We start from the raw sequence: 21,913 nt of genomic DNA, 5'->3' as shown, positions 1-21,913 counted from the left end.
AGTTTCACCACAATGTACAACTGTGTGGATCTATTTTTGCCCATTGTGACAGGCCTGATTAAACTGTGAGCCTATTTAATCTGGTCATTTATGGTTTGGATAATTTTTTTTTAATTCTTCCTGGTTTCCATTTTGTTTTCTTTTGGGGACCTTTTATTTTGGAGTGTTTTTATCTTTTTTTCTATCACTTGATCTTTTTGCTCTACTTCCTCAACTTTATCCTCCAGTTTTTCTGCCTTTGTCTTTATAACTTAAAAGATCTTATTTTTTTCTGAATATTCTTTTTGATAGCATCTGGGTTTATTTTACTTTTTGTTTTTGAAGTGTCTTCTCTCTGAAAAGTCTCTACTGCAAACTTATAATTTCACAATTTTTAGCCTGTCTTGAATCAGTGGTCATAGTTTTACTTTTCTCTAAATAATGAACTTGTTTTCCCAAAATATCTACCAAAGAATACATCATTTAGCCATTGAATTGTGGGACCATCTTTATTATTTATGTTTCATTTCTGACATTTTACTTGCCTCCTATAAGTAGCCTCACATTCACCATTAGATCTAATTGCCTGACCCTGCTTGCCTGCTGGCAGGTCTCCCTTCCTCACCTTTGGTTTGTGTAGTACCTTCAACTGCCTGCTTTTAGCCCTCTGCCTAAAAGTTATGTCTTCTCCTCCAGCATTGAATGCTACCACTTGTTATCCTTAGTGGATTGCTTATCCAAAGAAAATTAAGCAGAAAAAGGCATCTATGTTTTCTGACAGTCCTTGAAAAAAATCAAAAAGCTATAGCATTATGGTTAGAAATCCTGCTTTGTTACAAAATTCTTAGTTGAGAAACTCCACAATTTAAGTAGGAATTATGAAATTATATGCATTCTTTTTCTCAGGACTATCACATCTGATTCTTAACTAGATGAGGTTCTCAGAATATTCTGAAAAAAATCTAGAAATTAATGTCTCTGTGTTCTATCCTGATGGCTGCCTGACTATGGTTCTTCCATAGCAACTGGACTTCTCAAGGAGGCAATTGTCTCATAACCATACAGAGATATCAATGATGCTTGCAATACTAAAGACTTAATAATGTAAACCACAATTTGCAGGGGCATCAGTAGTGACAACTTTGTACCTGAAGAGATACACTGCTATTGTTGCATTGCAGCTTGAGAGCTGTAAGCATATTTTAATCATAGCTAAGGTTTATTGATTTCTATGTATCAAGACTCTTACATACATTATACCAAATATTCAAAAAGCCTTGTAACAGATAACCCTATTTTATAGATGAGAAACTTCAACTCATGGAGGTCAAATAATGTGTAATAGGAATAGAGAATCAAATCCTGATCATATGCCAAAACCCATTATTTTCCACTAGCAATGACATCATTTCTGTATTTAAATATATCACAGTTGTGCATATTTTGGAGGTACATGTGATATTCTGATACATGTATACAATCTGTAATGATCAAATCAATGTAATTGCAATATCCATCACCTCGAACATTTATCTTTGTGTTGGGAACATTAACAATTCTTCTTTTCTAGTTATGTTGAAAAATACAATAAGTTATTAACTATAACTTCCCTACTGTATTATACAATACTAGAATGTGTTCCTTCCATCTAACTATGTTTTTGTATTCATTAATCAACTTTTCCTCATGTTCCTCTCCCTTTTTCTGCCTCTAATAACCATAATTCTGCTCTCTACTTCCATGAGATTCACTCTTTTTGCTTCCACATATAAGAGAGAATATGTTATATTTGTCTTTCTATTCCTGGTTTATTTCACTTAACATAATGACCTCCAGTTCCAACCATGTTGCTGCAAATGAAAGGATTTTATTCTTTTTAATGACTGAATGATTGTCCATTGTGTGTGTGTGTATAAAACGGAAGATCATATTATATGTATCTCACACTTTTTTATCCATTCATCATTTGACGGACATTTAAGATGATTCCATATGTTGGCTTTTATATCTTATATAAAAAAGATATCTTTTTTATATACTAATCAGAACCACTTATTGTAACGTCCCTAAAATGTGGTGCTCACCTTCCTTGAAATCATCATCTGGTTATTTCATGAGTATGCTGTGTTTTCCCCCCAGGTTATTATCCAGCTCTGCCTATGCAGCAAGGACATGTCTCACATAAAGGCCACCTGCACCTGGGTACTTGAAGCTGCTGCCCATGTTCCTCATGGTTTTGCCAGGAATGATCAGCAGCATTCTGTATACACGTAAGCCCTCAGTCCATACATTCTTTCCTTTTTATGCTTGAGAAAAATGTTTTTAAGGTATGGTAATATCTGGGTAAACTAGAAAATCCATTCTGGAAGGAAGTAAAAGCAGAATTCCAGGTGGAGGGGACAGCTTGTGCAGAGGGTCAGAGGAAGAAAATGTGGCACATATGACATTCTATTTCCTTACCTTTTTATATCAACTGCCTGTGTCATTGTAGAGTCTTTAAGTCCTATATTCACAAACACCTAGGATTTAAGGAAGTCGAGAGAATATGGCCAAAAGGGCACAGGAAGGTGAGGGAGAACTATATTAATTTGAGTTGGGTAAATTGTAGTGGCTGAGTTTGGTGACACATGTGTTGGAGAAGATGTCTGAAATGCAATGTTATGTCTTGATCAGTCCTTCTATGATAGCTGGAAACCTGGTTCAAGACATGAAGTCAGGTTTTTAGGAGTAGGTAAATTTCTGAGTCAGTTTAGAGTAACTTCTCATGTTGAAAATCTTCCTTAAAAATCAACTTTCTTTATTATGAAATTTGAAGGAAATATAATTGAATATTTCTTGGCTCATCAAGGACTCATTTTTGTTGGGACTATCTATTAGCTAACACTGCACTTCATACTTCACTTTTTCTTACATGCGCATCAGTTTATTTCACTGAAATCTTAAGATGAACATCAAATGACACACATCACTTCTTATTGCAGCATCACAGTATTGTCTATAACAGTAAAGAATTTTTAGATATTCAACAATTAGGGAATGGTCAATGAAATCACTGTATACCTCCTCTATGGAAAACTTCACACAAGAGACTGAAGAGCATCTCAAAACTGGGAAAATGCTGAGATTACTATGTATAATGCCAAAAAATGCTTCAAAATAATATTTTAACAATTACTATAGTTATACAAAAAAGACATTTATCTGTGGGAAAAGATTAGAAAATTAAAAAACATGGAAAAAAGCTAATGTGCTAAAGTACCATTATTCTGAATGATTCTTTATCAATTTTCCCTATCTTTCATCATAATAATGTTTAAGAAAAGAATCATCAAGATATTGTGCAACTACCACATAAGGGGACATAATCATATATGAAACAGTCATCCCAATTGACCATCACAAGTGACACCTCTTCCTAAATACAGATGAAAAACACTAGGCTATATGAGACTGGGTACAGGACCTAACTTGTTTCTAATCTTTGGAGTTCTGTGTTCCGGAAGAATTTACTCTTTTGCTGATTTTCTGGAAGATGGAATCAGCTCCCTCTGTTTGTGCTAATATTTTTGCTGGCAACATCTCAGGGGAGTCTCTACCCCATGGGAGTTGGTGCACAGGAGGTGGGCATGAGGATGAGACAATTAATAGCTTATGACCTGGGTAAAGGGAGACCAGATCCATGGTATGGAGTTCAAAGTTGAGTCACTATTTTCAGGTAAATGTCTTTTCTCTTTTTTCTACCCACACAATCATACAACTTATCTCTTCATTCAGCAGTTATGGGTTGTGTCTGTTTGGGCCTCAATGGACTCATCTCTGAACCCTTCTTCAGATAAAGTAGCCTGTGTCATACCTTTGAAATGTGTGAAACAGTGTGGTATTGAAGTTGGCTGCACTAACTATGCCTACTCAAAAATGATCCTGGAACTGATGCCTCAAGGTTGGGAAATGTCCCTGCTGGGATAGCCTTGGAGGACTGTGCAAAGATAGGCCTTGAGGAATGGGGAATGGCATACACCTTTGTAATTCTTCCTTCCCTTAATTCTATCCAATTCATCATACATTTCCTCAGTTACCAGCTCTGTGCTAAACCTAGAGATTTCATAGAAAAACAGTTACAATTTCTTCTAGAAAAATATTTACTCCTTCAAATTCAAGACTGTCTCTAAGGTAAGCAAAAACATTTAAATGACCTATTTGTCAATAAGAGTTGCATAGTCATAGAACTTATAAACTCAGAGAACCAGAGACTATTTAGCCTGCTTGTTTTGGGCCAGTGATATTCAAATAATAAATCTCTGTCTATGTAACTTACAACTATTTATTGTCTACTGTATGCTGAGCACTAATTTTTGCTCAGAAAATATCAGTGAAATAGGTACAAAGTCCACTATAACTTGGAACTCACATTATAGTATTGTGACATAGAAACCAAACCACACAGAAGAACTAAGTAAACTATAGGCATACCAGCATTGCTGTGGTGAACAGAAACAGAGCAGGTTACAGAACTCAGGACTGACAAGGTGACCTTAGGCCTATCAAAAGTTGGCTAATATTTCTGTGACCTTTCTCCATTCTGACACATGAGCATTTTCAGGAGGAAGAGCATGACTCATAAGCATGACACCACATACATCCCTCTCCCACACTGCCTTATTACTAATGGGCACAGGCAACTGGAGGATGAAGCTCACATAATTTTTTTTAGTTGGAGTCTCACTCTGTCACCCAGGCTGGAGTGCAGTGGCACATTCAGGACCACAGCAGTCTCGACCCACTGGGCTCAGGTGATCCTTCCACCTTAGCCTTCCAAGTAGCTGGAACTACGGGCATGTACCTGGCTAATTTTTTGATTTATTGTAGAGATGAGGTCTTGCCAAGTTGCCCAGGCTGGTCTCGAACCCGTGGGCTCAGGCAATCCTCTCACCTTGGCCTCCCAAAGTGCTAGGATTATAGGTATGAGCCACCGTGCCTGGCCAAAGCTCCCATAATTTTCAAAACTTTTGGCTTTGCCCCACCAAAGGCATATTTAGCAGAATTGCTTTTATTAGGCTCCTTTCTCTCCAGTTCTCTAAGTCTTCAGGAAGCCAGGAATTCTTCCCCAACAAAATATCATATGACCTGTTCCCTCTCTTCTAATACTAGCTTCCAGCAGGTGGTTTCTAAGATTATGTTTAGAACTAAAATTCCACGCTGGATTATTCTCAGGTCACTGGGAAATATGCAGAAAATTCTACATGTTAATGCGTGTTGATAAATACATGTCAGTCAATACTCTAGTCGATACTTTTGTCTTTGAGTGCCTCTCTGGTTTAGCAAGGCCCTCTGTGATCATAGCATGTAGTCACTAACCAGTGTTCCTCCTCTCCAGGCTCTAGGACTATGAGGCATGATGCTGTCAGTCATGTTGGCCTCTTTCATGAGCTCCCTGACCACCATCTTCAACAGCACCAGCACCCTCTTCACCATAGATCTTTACACCAAGATGTGGAAGCAGGCATCGGAGAAAAAGCTGCTGATAGCTGGATAGTGAGGGAGTCCTGGCTTTTACTTAGAGTTCTTTGGATAAATGCAGTTATAGACATGAACTAGAGCTTTCTTGCCCTTGGCTTCAGTGAAAGGAATCATAGCATTCTGGAGTAGAGGAAGGAACATTGGAGGACATTTAATTCTCTTTTCATATGCAAAATCTGGGCCATACTTTTAAAAGAAAGAACTCCTTTTTCAGACTTCCAAATGTCTCTTATTGTCTTTACTCCTTCCATATTTACATCACCCGCTTCCCATCTCTTCATGTAACTCTACCAGTGTTTTAATAGAGTATGAAATTCCCACCTACTCTAATAGGTTAATGTGTTGTTTCTAATAGTGTTCTTGTATATCACATGTGGGTGAATGGATCCATTCACACACTAACAAAGAGAATTTAATCAACTGGATTAATTAAAGATTGGGCTATATTAGAATAAGACAGACTCAGAGAAGAAACTAATTCTAAGAGGTTGCTTGGGGAGTTGTCTACTCAGGGAAACTTGAATAACCTGGAGACCTTAAGATAGTGAAGTGGCAGGAAACAAGCAGAAAGAAAGAATGATATAGTTTCCCTTTTCCTTTTCTTAATTTTCATAATATCAATATCAAAGTAATTTATCATAATACTGTGTAAAATGCTTAAAAATTAAAGTATAACACACATACAGAAAACAGGTAAGATATAAATGTACATCTCAGTGATACATAACTAAATGAGCACCATATAACCACGTATCAAGTTAAAAAATGGAAATTACAAACACCCAGAAGTCCCACTTGGGCTCCATCTTTCTCAGACTAGCCCCTAGGAATTTTAATTTTATAGTTTAGTATTTTCCAGAGTCAGAACATTGTAAATATAATAACTCCATATGTACTTTTGATGTATGGCTTATTTTGCTCATGGTATGATTTTGACATTCAGCCATGTTGCTATGTATAGCTGTAGTTGATCCATTTTCTTTCAATATGATATTCTGCTGTACTAATATATTAGAATTAATCTTCTCTACTATTCATGGATATTTGACTTGAACATTTTTGTCTATTTCTCTTGGTGCACATGGACACATATTTCTGTCGAGTAGATTGCAATGAGTTTGCATATCTTTAGCTATTGGTCTTTTAAAATTTAGTAGTTCTGATTAGAAAAGTAATGTGAGAAGAGCTCATAAGTGAAAGAAACTGGTTATGATTCTTCCAAAAATGATCAAGTTGATGGCGATAATAATTCTAAATGTGGTTAAAGTGCTGAGGTAATAGATGCATCATTTATCCTTTTATGCGTCCCAATTTTTAGTAATGTTCTTATGTATATTTTCTATAATGAAAATGTGCTTAAAGTACATTTATATACATGCATACATACAGTGTATATGTATGTGTACATACATACAGTATATATTATATAAATGCATATATTTACATATATTATATATATAATTTTTTTTGAGTTGGAATCCCACTCTGTCATCTAAGCTGGAGTACAGTGGCACACTCACAGCCATCCCAGTGTTAACCAGCTGGGTTCAGGCAAATCTGCCTCAACCTTCCAAGTAGCCAGAACTACAGGCATGCTACCACGCCTGGCTAATTTTTGATTTATTGTAGAGACGAAGTCTAGCCAAGTTGCCCAGGTTGTTCTCGAACCTGTGTGTTCAGGCAATCCCTAAACCTCAACCTCCCAAAGTGCCGGGATGACAGGTTTGAGCCATTGTGCCTAGCCTATATTTTTAACACTACCACTTCATGGACTGTGTCCCTTGGTGGTAGAAAAAGAAATTAATAAAGGTATGCTACATCAGGTGGCCAGAGGTGTTAGGAAGACAAAGCAGGATGAAAGAATGACAGCAACTTAATATAGATGCTCAGAGAGCCCTCCTGAGGAGGTAGCATTTGAGAGCCCTACTGAAAGTGTGAGGAAAGAACAGTGAGGGCTGCATTTCACCACAGTCAAGTATGTGGCATGTTTGAGGCCAGCTAGGAGTGAAACTGGTCCATAACGAGCAAGTGGGAGGGTGATTAAAAACAGCAACAACAAGGTCAGTGGGGTTACCTGAGGTGAAGTCATGCATGGTCATTTAGGCCATAAGACAACTCTGGATTTTATTTTGCATGTGATGGAAAATGACTGTAGTTGAATGAGCTGGGAGTCACAAGACTTGACCTGGGTTTCTAATGATAGAACAATGAGGAGGAGAGTAATTATTAAATCCTTGCTTTGGTTATTTATTAAATCTAACTTTATTCTAGCTATTGTGCTAAGACTTTTTTTTTCTTACTGATAAGGCATGTTTTTTTTCTTTTTTTTTTTTTGCTGACTTGATTCAGGGATACATGTGCAGGTTTGTTACATAAGAATATCACATGGTAGTGAGGCTTGAGTTTCCATTGAGCCTGTCACTCAGGCGGTGGACATGATGGACATTGAGCCCTTATCCTCCTTCCCTCCTCCACTTTAGAAGTGCCCCAGGGTTTGTTGTTCCCATCCTTGTGCCCATGTGCATGCAGTGTTTTGTTTCCACTTATGGGAGAGAACATATGGTATTCCATTTTCTGTTTCTGTGATAATTCACTCAGGATGATAGTCTCTAGCTGCATCCATATTGCTGCAAAGGACATGATTTTGTTCTTTTTTATGGTTGCATAGTACCTCATTATGCATATGTGCCACATTTTTCTTATCGAGTTCACCAATTATGGGCACCTAGGATTGTTCCACATTTTTTCTATTGTGGATAGTGCTGCAATAAGCATGCATATGCAGGTGTCTTTTTAGTAGAGTGATTTGTGTATATACCCAGTAGTGGGATTGCTGGCCAAATGGTAAGTCTAATTTAGTTCTTTGAGAAATCTCCAAACTGATTTTCACAGAGGCTTAACTAGCTTGCATTGTCACCAACAGTGTAGGATTATTCCTCTTTGTTAACATCCTTGTCAACATCTGTTTCTTTTTTTTACTTTTTAATAAAAGCCATCCTAACTGGTGTGAGATGGTATCTCATTGAGGTTTTGCTTTTCATTTCTCTGATGATCTGTGATGTTGAACATGTTTTCATATGTCTGTTGGCCACTTGTATGTTTTTCTTTGAGAAGTGTCTATTTATGTCCTTTGCTCACTTTTTAATGGAGATATTTGCTTTCCTCCTGTTGATTTGTTTGAGTTTTTTTTAGATTCTGGATATTCTACATTTGTTGGATGCATAGTTTGCAAATATTTTCTCCCATTCCATAGGTTGTCTGTTAGCACAGTTGATGGATTCTTTTTTTTTTAATGAAAATAAAAATTTATTTCACATACTAGATTCAGGTGAAAATCCTTTTAAAATTCAAACATAATATTATACCATGCTAAGGACATATGGATGATGGCAAGTAATAAAATCATGAGTTTCTGCTCCTTCATGTACTTAAGAAAATATTCACCACAATGCCTTTGTGAGAACTCAAAAACCAGGAAAGACATTTCAGAATCCCCAGTGAGCATAAAGTCAAAAAGATTTAGATGGAACAGGAAGTTTAGTAATTTTGCCAGCATAATCTCTATTCCTTCACAATACAGCATGATGCAAACAGATGAAAACTTCTAACTCTTGATTTCTTCCTCAGGGAATAAGCAGGAGAGTTGAGCATGAGTCCACACTTCCACCCTTTGGGCATTTGCCCAAAGGCTGTTTTTCTCTCAATTTACAAAGTGCTGGAGGTTTGGCTACTGTGCTGTGTCTCTTCACATCCCAAGGCTCTTTCCTTTGCTCCAGACACTTGGCCAGGTCTGGCTTAGACACAGCAAGTCCCAGAAAAACCAGGTTTCTGTGGTTCTCTAGCATCACATTCCTGTACAATATTCACTGAGGGAGGTCCAGGCATTCCCGCTCCTCTGGAGATAATTCTACGGCCACATCCTTGAATGTCAACAGCCCCTGAGAAGCAGTCATTTTTTCCATTTCCTCCTTCTTCTCGGGAATTTCTTCTCAGGTGAGATTATCTAATCAAGTTACACCATCTCCTGCCTTCTGAATGTTCCAGCATCCTTCCTATGAATCTCCCAGGACCTGCAGTTCACAGGGCAACACAGGCTGAAGTCGATGGTTTCTTATGTAATGTAGAAGCTCTTGAGTTTTATTAGGTTCCTTTTGTCAATTTTGTCTTTTGCTACTCTTGTATTTGAGGTCTTGGTCATGAATTCATTGTCTAGGTTGATGTCCAGAAGAATGTTTCTTATGTTGTCTTCTAGAATTTTTATAGTTTGAGATTTTACATTTAAATCATTAATCCATCTTGAGTTAATTTTTGTATATGGTGAGAGGAAGGGGCTCTGCTTCATTCTCCTGCATATGTTTAGTGTGTCAAGATTTTCAATGGCTTATCACATTTAGTTGTTGCAAGGATGCAGAGATTTTTTATTTATTTATCTATTTTTTTGAGTTGGAGTCTCACTCTGTTGCCCAGACTGGAGTGTGGTGGCCGCTCCCAACCACCGCAGCCTCGGCCTGCTGGGCTCCAGCGATCCTTCTGCCTCAGCCTTCCAAGTAGCTGGAACTACAGGCACGCGCTACCATGCCCGGCTAGTTTTTGATTTATTGTAGAGATGAAGTCTCGCCAAGTTGCCCAGGCGGGTCTCGAACCCGCGGGCTCAGGAAATCCACTCACTTCAGCTTCCCCAAGCGAGGGATTACAGGCTGAGCCACCGAGCTCGGCTTGAGATTTTTTAAATTTAATTGAGACATTTGTGCTTTAGTTTCTCACCCAAATGTTTATATCTCCCTTAACTCCATCATTGCTTCTCTGTTTCATGTGGACAAAGAGACATGACTTTTTATGCACCATCTAGTAAATTATGTTTGTTCATTATTCACACAACACAGAGAACACTAAGTTTAGAAAGGTGAATAAATCATGCTTCCTGAACCCCAGGAACCTCTAACAGTCTTTACTTACCAATATTTTAAGTAATTATTTCTACCTGCCAGAGTATTCAAGTAGTTAAAGGCACAAATTAGCATTTTTTGCACAAATTAGCATTCTGGGATTGAGTCTATTTTAATTCTAGCCTATGCAAACTGACAGTTTCCCACAAACTATGTAAAAGACAAAAAATGGAATTTTGCTTTCTTTTTTGTGTGTTTTGTTTGTTTGTTTTTGTTTTTAATTTTTTAAAGATGTGGGGTACCATTCAGGGTTAGGTATACAAATGTTCACTATGCAGGTACTCTTTTTGATGAGGTGTGCTTTCTTTATCATACAAATGATTACTAATTTATAGAAATAGTGTGATGCTTATTTCCAATTGGCATATTACATACATTGTATTAGATAATGATTAATCAATTACTGATGTTTGAATTGTTTATGAATTTTAATCTCAGAAACAAAGCTGTTATGACTAACTGTAGTCAAGCAATTGCTTTATCAGCATTTTATTAACAGATGACCATTAAGTATGGCATGGGTTTATGTAAGGTCAAGGAACTTAATTTTGTTTGGAAAACAAATGAATGGCAACAAGAATGAATTCAAGAACTATAGCAAAATGGTTCATATAATGTTTTTGTTTAATATTTAAATAATTCTGTTTTATCACCAGGTTATTTGTATTTCTATTGACTGTCATTAGCACCACATGGATCCCCCTGGATAGGTATCTCAAAATGGACAACTAATCTATTACACAGAATCAATTTCTCACTACCTTGGACCTGCAACTGCAGCTGTGTTCCGGCTTGTTACCTTCTATAAAAGAGTAAATGAAGCCGGGTTCGGTGGCTCACCCTGTAATCCCGCGCCTTTGGGAGGCTGAGGTGAGTGGCTTGCCTGAGCCCGCGGGTTCGAGACCCGCCTGGGCAACTTGGCGAGACCTCATCTCTATAATAAATCAAAAAATTAGCCGGGTGTGGTAGTGCGCGCCTGTAGTTCCAGCTACTTGGAAGGCTGAGGCGGAAGGATCACCGGAGCCCAGCAGGTGGAGGCTGCGGTGGCGGGGAGTGGCCACTGCACTCCAATCTGGGTGACAGAGTGAGACTCCAACTCAAAAAAAAAAAAAAGTCAATGAATTGGTAAGTGAAAACTGGAAAACATTTCCCTTGCTCAAATGAGAAAAATTATTTCTTTCACTAGTGGTATCAAAATATTATTTTTTTCTATCCTATTTATAAAATTATGGCCCATCTCAATTTCAGCTGAGGTCAGTCACAATTCTTGGTTCTTACTTAAGTATTAAAATATAGTTCACGCCGGGTTCGGTGGCTCAGCCTGTAATCTCGCGCTTTGGGAGGCCGAGGTGAGTGAATTACCTGAGCCCACGGGTTCGAGACCTGCCTGGGCAACTTGGCAAGACCTCATCTCTACAATAAATCAAAAAATCAGCCGGACGTGCCTGTAGTTCCAGCTACTTGGAAGGCTGAGGTGGAAGGATTGCCAGAGCCCAGCAGGTTGAGGCTGTGGTGGCCGGGAGCGGCCACTGCACTCCAGTCTGGGCAATTGAGTGAAACTTCAACTCAAAAAAAAAAAAAATATATATATATGTATATGTATATATATATATATATATATATGTATATGTATATATATATATAGAGAGAGAGAGAGAGAGAGAGAGAGAGAGAGAGTTCACATTCATAGTAAAGTCTTTCTATTTCTTACAAAATATGATGCATATACATGCACAGTGCTGAGGTATACAATTGCTTTCAATTGTAAATGCTTTCAATTGTTAAGAGCTTAATAGAATGCTCCAAGCTACTTAATATCAACTCTGCAAATTGCATAACATAATTCATTGTTCTGTTTATTCTACAAAATAAATCACAAATTTTTGAAACTGTCTATAAATTAAAAGTCAAGGAAAGCCAATTTGGGTCAGTGAAGACAGTAGTGTGCTAGAATTGATGAACCAGCAATGTGATAGTATTTCAGCAACATCCCACTAATATACACATTTGTAACCTTCTCTGCTTTGGTAACCTTGTGCTCAATGTTAGGCAGTTGTTGGTCCTTATTTGAGAAAGCAGATAGGAGAATTATGACTTACTTGAATACCTTCTAATCTTTTCTAAACACTCCAATTTTGTTCTTGTTTTTGTAGGGAGTGTTCTGGGGTCAAATCATTGGACTTGTGATGGGCCTTATTCGAATAATCACAAAGTTTGCATATGGAACGGGAAGATGTTTGGCTGCCAGTGACAGTTCCAAGAGTATCTGTGGAGTGGAAGATCTGTACTTTGCCATCATTCTCTTTTTTGGGTACATGCTGGCTGTCCTGGAAATTTCCCTCTTAACAAATTCCATTCCTGATGTACATGTGAGTAATGATGAGTCATACATAATATGCTCCTTTTAAAATAAGGTTTCTTTGCCTTCTAAAGCTACTGCTTCTCTACAGGTTACAGCAATGTACTTATTGCACCACAAGAGTGACCTAAGACATTATCATTCAGTCATTTGACTAAATGAAAATTTATCCCTAGTATGTGCAAAGCCCCAGTGAATTAAGAAGCAAGGGGTTAGGAAATTGATGTCATACTTAAAGACTTCACAATGTAGTTAGAAGGTAAATCTACACCACTATTATTGGATACCAGGAAGAGAATAATTAGTGTTTCCTAGGAGATTGGGAAAGACTTCACAACAGAGCTGTCATCTGGGCTGTACCAGATGAATAGAATTTCATATACAGTAGAAACATTGCCATAGAGATTGAGAGAGAGGGAAAACACATGCTACTGGGGGACTGAAAATGAAAAATAGTGAGATGCATTTTTTACCTTTCAAAATAGCCAACATTTAATATGAACACTACCTAGCATTGGCGATAAGGAAGGGAAATGAATGTCCAGAGTCCAGAATTGTTGTTGAATGCATAAATTTATAATTTGTGCAGGAGGACAATTGGGAAGTATTTATTGATTTTAAAATTCTCATACCTTAGGTTAAGAGCTTATCATGTAGAAATACTTGTGCAAGTAGGAGAAACATATTTATAAGTATGCCATCTGCAAAAATTTTCAAAAACAAAACCAAATAGACAAAAATTGAAAAAATCCAGATCTTATCATGAAGGTAATGAGTATACAATAATAGTGCATTGACTATTGTGCAACTGGTTAAAAACAGAAGGTGGTTTTATTATTTGCTTTGAAGAGTGTTCATAATATTGTCAAGTGAAAAAATACGTGCAGAATAATAATTAGTATAGTACTGTATATAATATATAATTAGCACTTTCTGAAATCAAATACATGTAGGGATATAAATGTTTGTCTAAGCATAGATAAATCTTGAAATATACACACCTAAAATTTTTAAGAAGAGGTTATCTCAAGGAGCAGGCAGGACACTGTGGAGATCCAACAAATATTAGTCATTCTCAAAATGTAAATACTGCTTATATACTAATATTATCGGAATTCATTGCTAACATGTATAACTTTTACGTTTTTTGCACCTATGACTCAGTTTTTGAAGCAATGCTTAATTACATATTTCCTTGAGGAGTGACCACTAGATTATGTGTAGCTGGGCTGAAGCACAGGGTAGTTCCAATTACTTTACCAAAGACTTGTCATCAGAATTGATAACTAAATATTCATGCTGATATTGAGAATTTATTGAAAGAATACTAGAAAACATATAATAGTTTTCAAAGAAATAAATATAAATGTTAAACTCTTTTCTTTCAATATAAATAACCATAATTTGTTATTTATTTTTTTAAAATTTTTGTCTGAAGGACTAGTGAGACCATTTCCCTAACTTATGTATATGCTTCATTAGCATACTACAAGGTTTGAACTTTCAAAATGGGTTAATAAATATCAGTAGTTATTTCAGAGAAAGTCATGGAAAATGTTGTGTATCTAGCCTAACAGTTCAGAAATAAGATATCCCAGGACGATAGGTTTTTAGCAAGACTAGAAAGTACTTGATCCACATTAAACAGAAACTTTAGGAGTCCTAAGAAGAGAATTTTAACAAAGAGAGTAGATTTAATATAAGAAATGCTATGAGAAAGAGCTTGTGAAGCTATGGTTAGGAATCTTAGTGATGAGGTGAAAGCATGTGTTTGTTATGTCAAGAAAAAAGAAGTCAATTAAAAATCTTAGCAAATCTGTACAGGAAAGTCATGGGGCAAATTAAAGTGAGACACGATTGTGAGAATATGATGGATTATAAGTGTAAAAACCCATCGATACTTGGAACAATTTCCTTAGGGCTGATTTTTATTGTGTCAAATCACATGTCTTAGATCTGTGGCAACAAATAAAGTACATGGTAGCTTAAATGCCATTTATTTTCAAATTTTTAAAACACCACACAAGCTAAGCATTGAAATCTTAATTATATTTACAGAAATTAATTACAATTCTGTGAAGCTTAAAAGTTTAAAATATTCGTATAGCTGACAGAAGTTGAAGGTGGGTTAGGAAAAGGGGTGCATAAAGGTATTAATTGCATTTGGAACTCAAGAATAATGCATAGATATTACCTAAGCATGATGGATCCAGAAATAAAATCTAAGAAGATATTTTTTAAAGTTATAAAAGTAACCACTAGGCAAACTGAAAGAGATAATGATGTAGCTAATAACAGTTGGATGACAGGGAAAATGAGTGAAGTGGAGAATAGTATAGGTTAACTAAATCTATCACTTTTCTGAAATTATAAATCCAGAGGTAGGTATTTTAAGCATATTAATTGGAATTCTGAAAAACAACCAGAAGAACTTAAAACAGAAATAATTTTAAGTGGGTACTGTGTTTTGGTGAATGAATGTGGTAGGAGACCTTTTCATTGTGATCTATATTCTCCTGTTAAGTTAGATTTTTTTTAAAACCATACAATAATCAAAATTATAAATATCTGCCCCCTCAGTAATGTGTATGGTACCTGGTCAGCAGTATTGCCTGAGAAATGAATTGATTTAGATGCAGAAGAGAAAAGTCAAGAAGAAACTGCTGATGGTGTTGAAAAAGATAATATCTGGTTTACATTTGGTTTTCATGTAGGAACTCATAGTTTAGTGGTTTTCTTTTAATGTCGCTAATTGAAAAAACTTTTTAAATTATGGCAAATTGAAACCTTAAAAATCTTACCTTTCTAACAACCAAGACAACATTTGAAATACATCTAGTCATCTACCTATCTATCAGTCTGTCTGTCTACCCATCATCAGTCCATAGTTACGGAGAGTACAGTTACAAACTCTCCTGTTCCTAGTTACATATTAAGTGTTTGATCATGATTGACTGTGATTAAGCATCTAACTCACCTTCTCTCCAACCTTATTTCTCACTGTTCTTTCCAATATACACTCCATTGCAGGCAGACAGTTTTCTTCACTTTTCCCTGTATACACAAAACTCCCTAGAATATTGCTGCCTCTGCTTCAAGAGAAAAAAAAATGTCTGCTCTTTCAAACTAAGTTCCAGCCTCACTTCCTTCATGAAAATTTGTCTGACATACATCCTCAATAATATAGGAAAGGTGGGACAAGATCTTATAGTTCAGAGGTTTTTCCTTTTCTCCAGCACAAGTTCAAGTGTCCTTGACTGTCCAGCACCTTCAGCAGGCTCCTCCTTAGCCTGTGTGTCTTAGCAGAACTGGCAAGCTTCCAAGTGGGGCCTGTTGGCCCTACTCTGACACAAGTGTCCTTTAAGGTATGGAGTGGTGTCCTCCCACTTAGGTGGAACTGCCTCTTTCTCACAGGAATAGAAGGTAAGCAGACACCTTCTTGATGGAAAAGTAACTCAGGGTTTCTGCACATCTCTCTGTGATTTGTTATCTGGTGGAAGAAACTCTGAACCCAGAAGGCTCTGTATAGGAGAGGACAGTGCATGATTTCAGGGACCCATATTGCATTTCCTAGATGTCGATATGGAAACCAAATCTATAATTTTGGGCTATGGCATCCAAATACCTTATCACACAATTATAAACTCTGTCAATAACTTTCTTGTCCTGTCCCACATATTGAGATGTATCCCTGCACACAGAGGTTGGCCTGGTCTTGTGCAAGTTTTTACACAGCTCTGAATGAATGTTATGGCCCTTGGTCTGGAAAACTCTATAGATATAAAATGAGGATGGTGTTAATGACAAAAAACATTCTCTACACAGTTAATAAGGCCAAGTTTAGACTCCCCTGTCTGCAAGACTAGACCTTGTGTATCTCACTAAACCATTGATAGGAGGCTGGATGTTTTAGAAAATCCATGTTAACTTGTGCTATGACATGTATCTCACAATAAAGTCAATACAAAAGGATTTCATAACTCCTAAACTTCTCTCATGTCAATTTTCAGTTAACACCCTCTAAACCCAGTTCAAAGTAGCCAGTGATCTCCTTTTTGTAACTATAGATATCACTTTTATAGAATATCATCTCCCTAGAAACATACAGGTGCAATATAATAGTTTTGATATTTATGTATGTTTTGCATGTATTAGCAATTTATTTTTTATTGTGTATGTAATAACAGATTTGTCTTCTTTTAAAATGTATTTACTTTCTGATAAACATTTTGATTGTTTTAAGCCTGATTCATATTTTCTTCTATAAACCATCATGTAGGTGGACATTTTCATAGCCAACACAATTCTTAAAAAAGAACATAGTCAAAAAATAGAATGCCTTTGGTTTCAAACTTGCCAGAAAGCTACAAGTGTAAAAATAGTGTACACTGGTAGATAACAGATATACAGATCAATGGAATATAATTAAGAGTGTCCAAAATCAAGAGTCTATAAATAAACTCACTCATCTCTGGCCAATCATCTTCTGTAATTACCAAATACAATATTAAGCCTTAACAGCTTAGGCAGAGGAAATAGTCTCAGAGCTTGTGGGTGCAATTAATGAACTAACCATGTCTGACAGAATCATGTAAAAAAGAACAGAAAAAAGAGTAAAGCATGCAAAAGGTCCAGGGTTATGTTAAGAGATGAAATCTATGGTTGATTGTCATACCTGAGACAGAACAGGAAGCTGCTAACATCTTAGAACAAGCCTTCCAAGATGTCGTCAAATAAAACTTTCTCTATCTTGCAGCCATGCAGACACAAGAGATTCAGAGGACTACTGTGAAGCATTACACAAGGATACCATCCCCAAAGTATATAATAATCTGACACACCAAGGTGAGTATTAAAAAAAATTCCTAAAGTTATCTGAAAAGATGGTGAGACCATCTACCAAGGAAGACCCATTAGAATAACAGCAGGCCTCCCAACAGAAAGCTTACAAGCCAGAAGAGACTGAAGTCATATCTTTAACATTTCTATGGAAAAGCAATTCTAGCCAAGAATTTTGTACCTCACTAAGCATCACCAGTGAAGTTGAATTAAAATCCTCCCAAAACGCACAATCTCTAAGATTCTTAAGAATCAGAAGATTCTTAAGAAAATTATAAGCACATAAATGAAAGAAATATCCACCCATTGCAAAAGCATAGGTAAGCACAGAGTTTACCAACCAGACAAATTAACTACAAAGCCTGAATACAAATCAACCTCTTAATAGTAATATGACAGGAACAAACCTCAAGATATCAATAATAAATTTGAATGAACTAAATGCGACCCTGAAAAGGCTTAGATTGGCAAATTTGATATAAAAGCATGACCCATCATTCCGCTGTCAATAGGAAATAAATATGACAGCAAATGACATCCAAAAGCTCCAGGCAAAGGACTGGAATAAAATCCTACAGGAAAATGAAAAACAAAAGAGCTGGAATAGCTATTATTATTTCAGATGAAACTAATTTTAAACCAATAAAAGTTAAAAAAAAAACAACAGTGAAGGCACTACAAAAAATAAATAGAACAGTCTACCAGCAAGAAATATCAATTTTGAATATATATACACCCAATATAAGAACACCCAGATATATAAAACAATTGCCAGTTAAACTAGGAGAGGACATTGACAAGTGTACAATTATAGTCAGAGATTTTAATAACCTGATAACAACCTGAGACAGGCTAACTAGGCAAAATACTAAAATATGAATTCAATATCCAACCAATTAGACTTATTAGACATCTACAGAACACTTTATTCAACAACCACAGAACAAACTTTTTTTCCCATCAGCTCATGGAGCATACTTCAAGATTATTCACATAATCAGAAATAAAACAAGTGTGAACAAATTTCAAAAGTTCAAAATCATACCAGGCATCTTCTCAAACCACAGCAAAATAAAAATAATTATCATCATTATCAGGAAGCACCCAAAGCACATGAATATATAGAAACTAAACAACATATTTCTGAATTACTTTTGGGTTGGCAAAGAAATAAAGACAGAAATAAAAAGATTCCTAGAAACAAAATAAAGCAAAGACATAATATTCCAAAAGTTTTGGGATACCATGAAATTTGTGCTGAGAGGAAAGTTTATACCATTGCACACACATATCAAGCAAATAGATAGATATCAAGTAAGCAGTCTAACTTTGTTTCACAAAAACCAGAAAGACAAGCTCATCCAATCCCCAAATCAGCAGAACAGAGAAAGTCATCAAAATAAATGCACAGCTACATGAAATAGAGACAAAAAGTTATTAAGGATCAACAAAATAAAACACTTCCATGAAGAAATTAATAAGATTAACAGACCTCTGGAAAGATAGATGAGAGGGATTAAACACAATTAGAAACAAAAAGGAAATGTTATGACAGACTCTGAAGTAAAATAAAAAATTACCAGAGATTGTTACTAAAATCTGTATGTGAGTAAGATAGAAAATCTAGAGGAGCTAGAGAAATTCCTGGCAACACACAACCTCTCAAGATTGAAATAGGAAGAAAATGAAACCTTAAACAAATAACAATCCAAGAAATAGACTCAGTAAAAAGAAACCTTAAAAAAAATCACAGAGTTAGATCATTTCTCAGTTAAATTCTACAAGACATACAAGAAAGAGTGGAGTCAATACTATTGAAAATATTTCAAGCAATTGAGAATTAAAAAATTATCACTAGCTCATTATCTGAAGTCAATGGCAAAGATCCAACAAGGAAATAAAACTACAGAACAATTTCCCTGAAGGACATGGATGCAAAATATTCTCAATAAAATTATAGCAAATTGTATCTAAAAACAAATTACAAGGATCATCATTATGACCAGGTTGGCTGGTTTAACATATGCAAATCAATAAAATGTAATCCACCAAACAGGTGTAAAACAGGAACTTCAAGATTATCTTAATAGATGAAGAAAAAGCATTTGATAAAAATCAAATGCTCTTTCTTGATTAAAAATAAAAACCTCAAAAACGTAGACATCAAAGGAACTTTTCTCAAAATAATAAGAGACATCTATGAAAAACTTGCAGCCAACATCATACTTAATGGGCAGGACCTGGAAGAGCTCTAAGAACTGAAACAAGAAAAGGATGCCTATTTTCACTCTTCCTATTTAAAATAATACTTGGAGTCCTAGACAGATAAATTAGGCAAAAGAAAGAAATTAAGTGTATCCAAAAACAAAAAAAGAAAAGTAAATTATCCCTCTTCACAGATGATATGATTCTACACCTAGAAATCTCTAGCAGGTATGTCAAAAAATTCCTTGCACTGATAAATTCCACAAAGTCTCAGGATATAAAATCAACATGTAAAATTAGTTGCACTTCTACTCACCAGTAACAGACAGGCTGAGAAACAAATAAAAACACACTCCTGTTCACAATAGCTACACAAAAAATAAGACACCTAGGCACTCATGTCACAAAAGAGGTAAAATATTTTTACAATGATACCTACAAAACACTGCTCAAATAAATGAAAAATGACACAGATTGAAGAACACCTCATGCTTAGACATTGGAAGAATCAATATTGTTAAGATGTCCATTCCACTCAAGGCAATCAACAGATTCTGTGCAATCCCTAACGAACAACCAGCATCATTTCTCACAGACCTAGAAAAGACAATACTGAAATTCGTATGGAAGCAATAAAGAGCCTGAATAGAGGAAGCAACCCTCATTAAAAAGAACAAAGCTGGAGTCATCATACTCTCAAACTTTGATTTTACTACACGATTAAATTAAACAATATAGCAAGGTACTGATACACATATAGACCCATAGAATGTAACAGAGAAGGTGGAAGTGAAACCATAGACACTCAACCAACCCATGTTTGACAAAGCTAACAAAAACAAACACAGGGACCTAGATAAGCAGAGAGAAAAGATCCGCAAAAGTGAAGCTGCCACCTCGGCCATTCTCCAGGTGGAGATTTGCATTGCCCCACCCACCTATCAGCAGCTTTCACCTAGGTTCCTAAGGAGACAGCACACCCCTCCTGAATCAGACAAAGGTGACATCACAGACCTCCCAGGCAGCAGGCTAAAAAAAAAAAAAAAGCCAAGCTGCCAGTAAATCTAGCTGCCTGAAAGGAAAACAAAGGTGAGAGACTGGAGATCAGAGGTTAAGAGACTTTAGACACTCAGGAAAGATTCCAGAGCTAGTCTGATCTCTTATTTTGATTTTTGACTTTATCATTTTGACTGTTTGTTTTGCTCACTTTTGTTTGCTTTCTGACTTACACTATCTGTTTCGTGATTTTATTGTTCTGTCTCTGTGTAGCTACCAGTATCCTTTAGGGAATTTTGCTCACGTGTTTTTTTCACTTCTCTCTGGCCTTGTGTCTCTTTTTCTCCTGTTAGTTGGTATATATGTCTGTTTTCCCTCTCATGCTCCTCTCTTTCTAACTTCCTATTGATCCCCCTTCCCCCATTATTTTCCTCTTTTGCACCTCCTTTTGATCCAGGGACCAAACCTACATACCACTGCACAGACAGATTGCAAGGCAGTGGGAAATAGGCTCCAGTGTGCTCATACACCTGTTGATGGATGCTGGAATCAGCATATAGATTCTGAATCACAGTTTCCCCCTCAATTAAACCTCAAAACTGCAAAAAGTACATCCCAGAGCCCACACTCCCACCTCAAAAGTGAACAAAGCCAGAGGACCCTCATAAGGAAAAACAGGAGATTGCACAAGTGAAACAAAAGCAACCCCACCTTCCCTCAGAAACAGAATTAAAGAGGGGGAGGGAAAGGAGGAGAGAGGGAAAAATCTACACAAATGAAGAAAAGTCAAAAGAAGAATATGGGTCTCTCCCAGACCCCTGGGAGGGCAGACACTGAGAAAACTGACTTTGGATGGCAAACAATGAAGAACCCCCAGAAGACTGGTCCCAAACTACAAACCTACATTTCAAGACATTAATGGAGAGATTAAGAAGAATTGAGGAGACACAAGAAGAAACTAGGGAGGAGCTGATATCTGAGATAACAGTAATAAAGAATACTGTGAATGAAATAAATAACAAACTGATAAGCATGGAAAGCAGAATTATCCAAGCAGAAGAAAAGAATCTCA

The 21,913-nt window shown here is 36.4% G+C and overlaps 1 pseudogene; it reads left to right on the top strand.

Moving 5' to 3' along the window:
• Positions 1–21,913, top strand: part of LOC103254638 — a 42,761-nt pseudogene that overhangs the window by 10,953 nt on the left and 9,895 nt on the right.

This window comes from Carlito syrichta, unplaced genomic scaffold (genome assembly GCF_000164805.1).
Source record: "Carlito syrichta isolate Samal-C Ts95f unplaced genomic scaffold, Tarsius_syrichta-2.0.1 Scaffold287215, whole genome shotgun sequence".
Lineage (NCBI taxonomy): Eukaryota > Metazoa > Chordata > Mammalia > Primates > Tarsiidae > Carlito > Carlito syrichta.
Note: the sequence above shows the minus strand (reverse complement) of the source record. Positions and strands in the feature narration are given on the sequence as shown.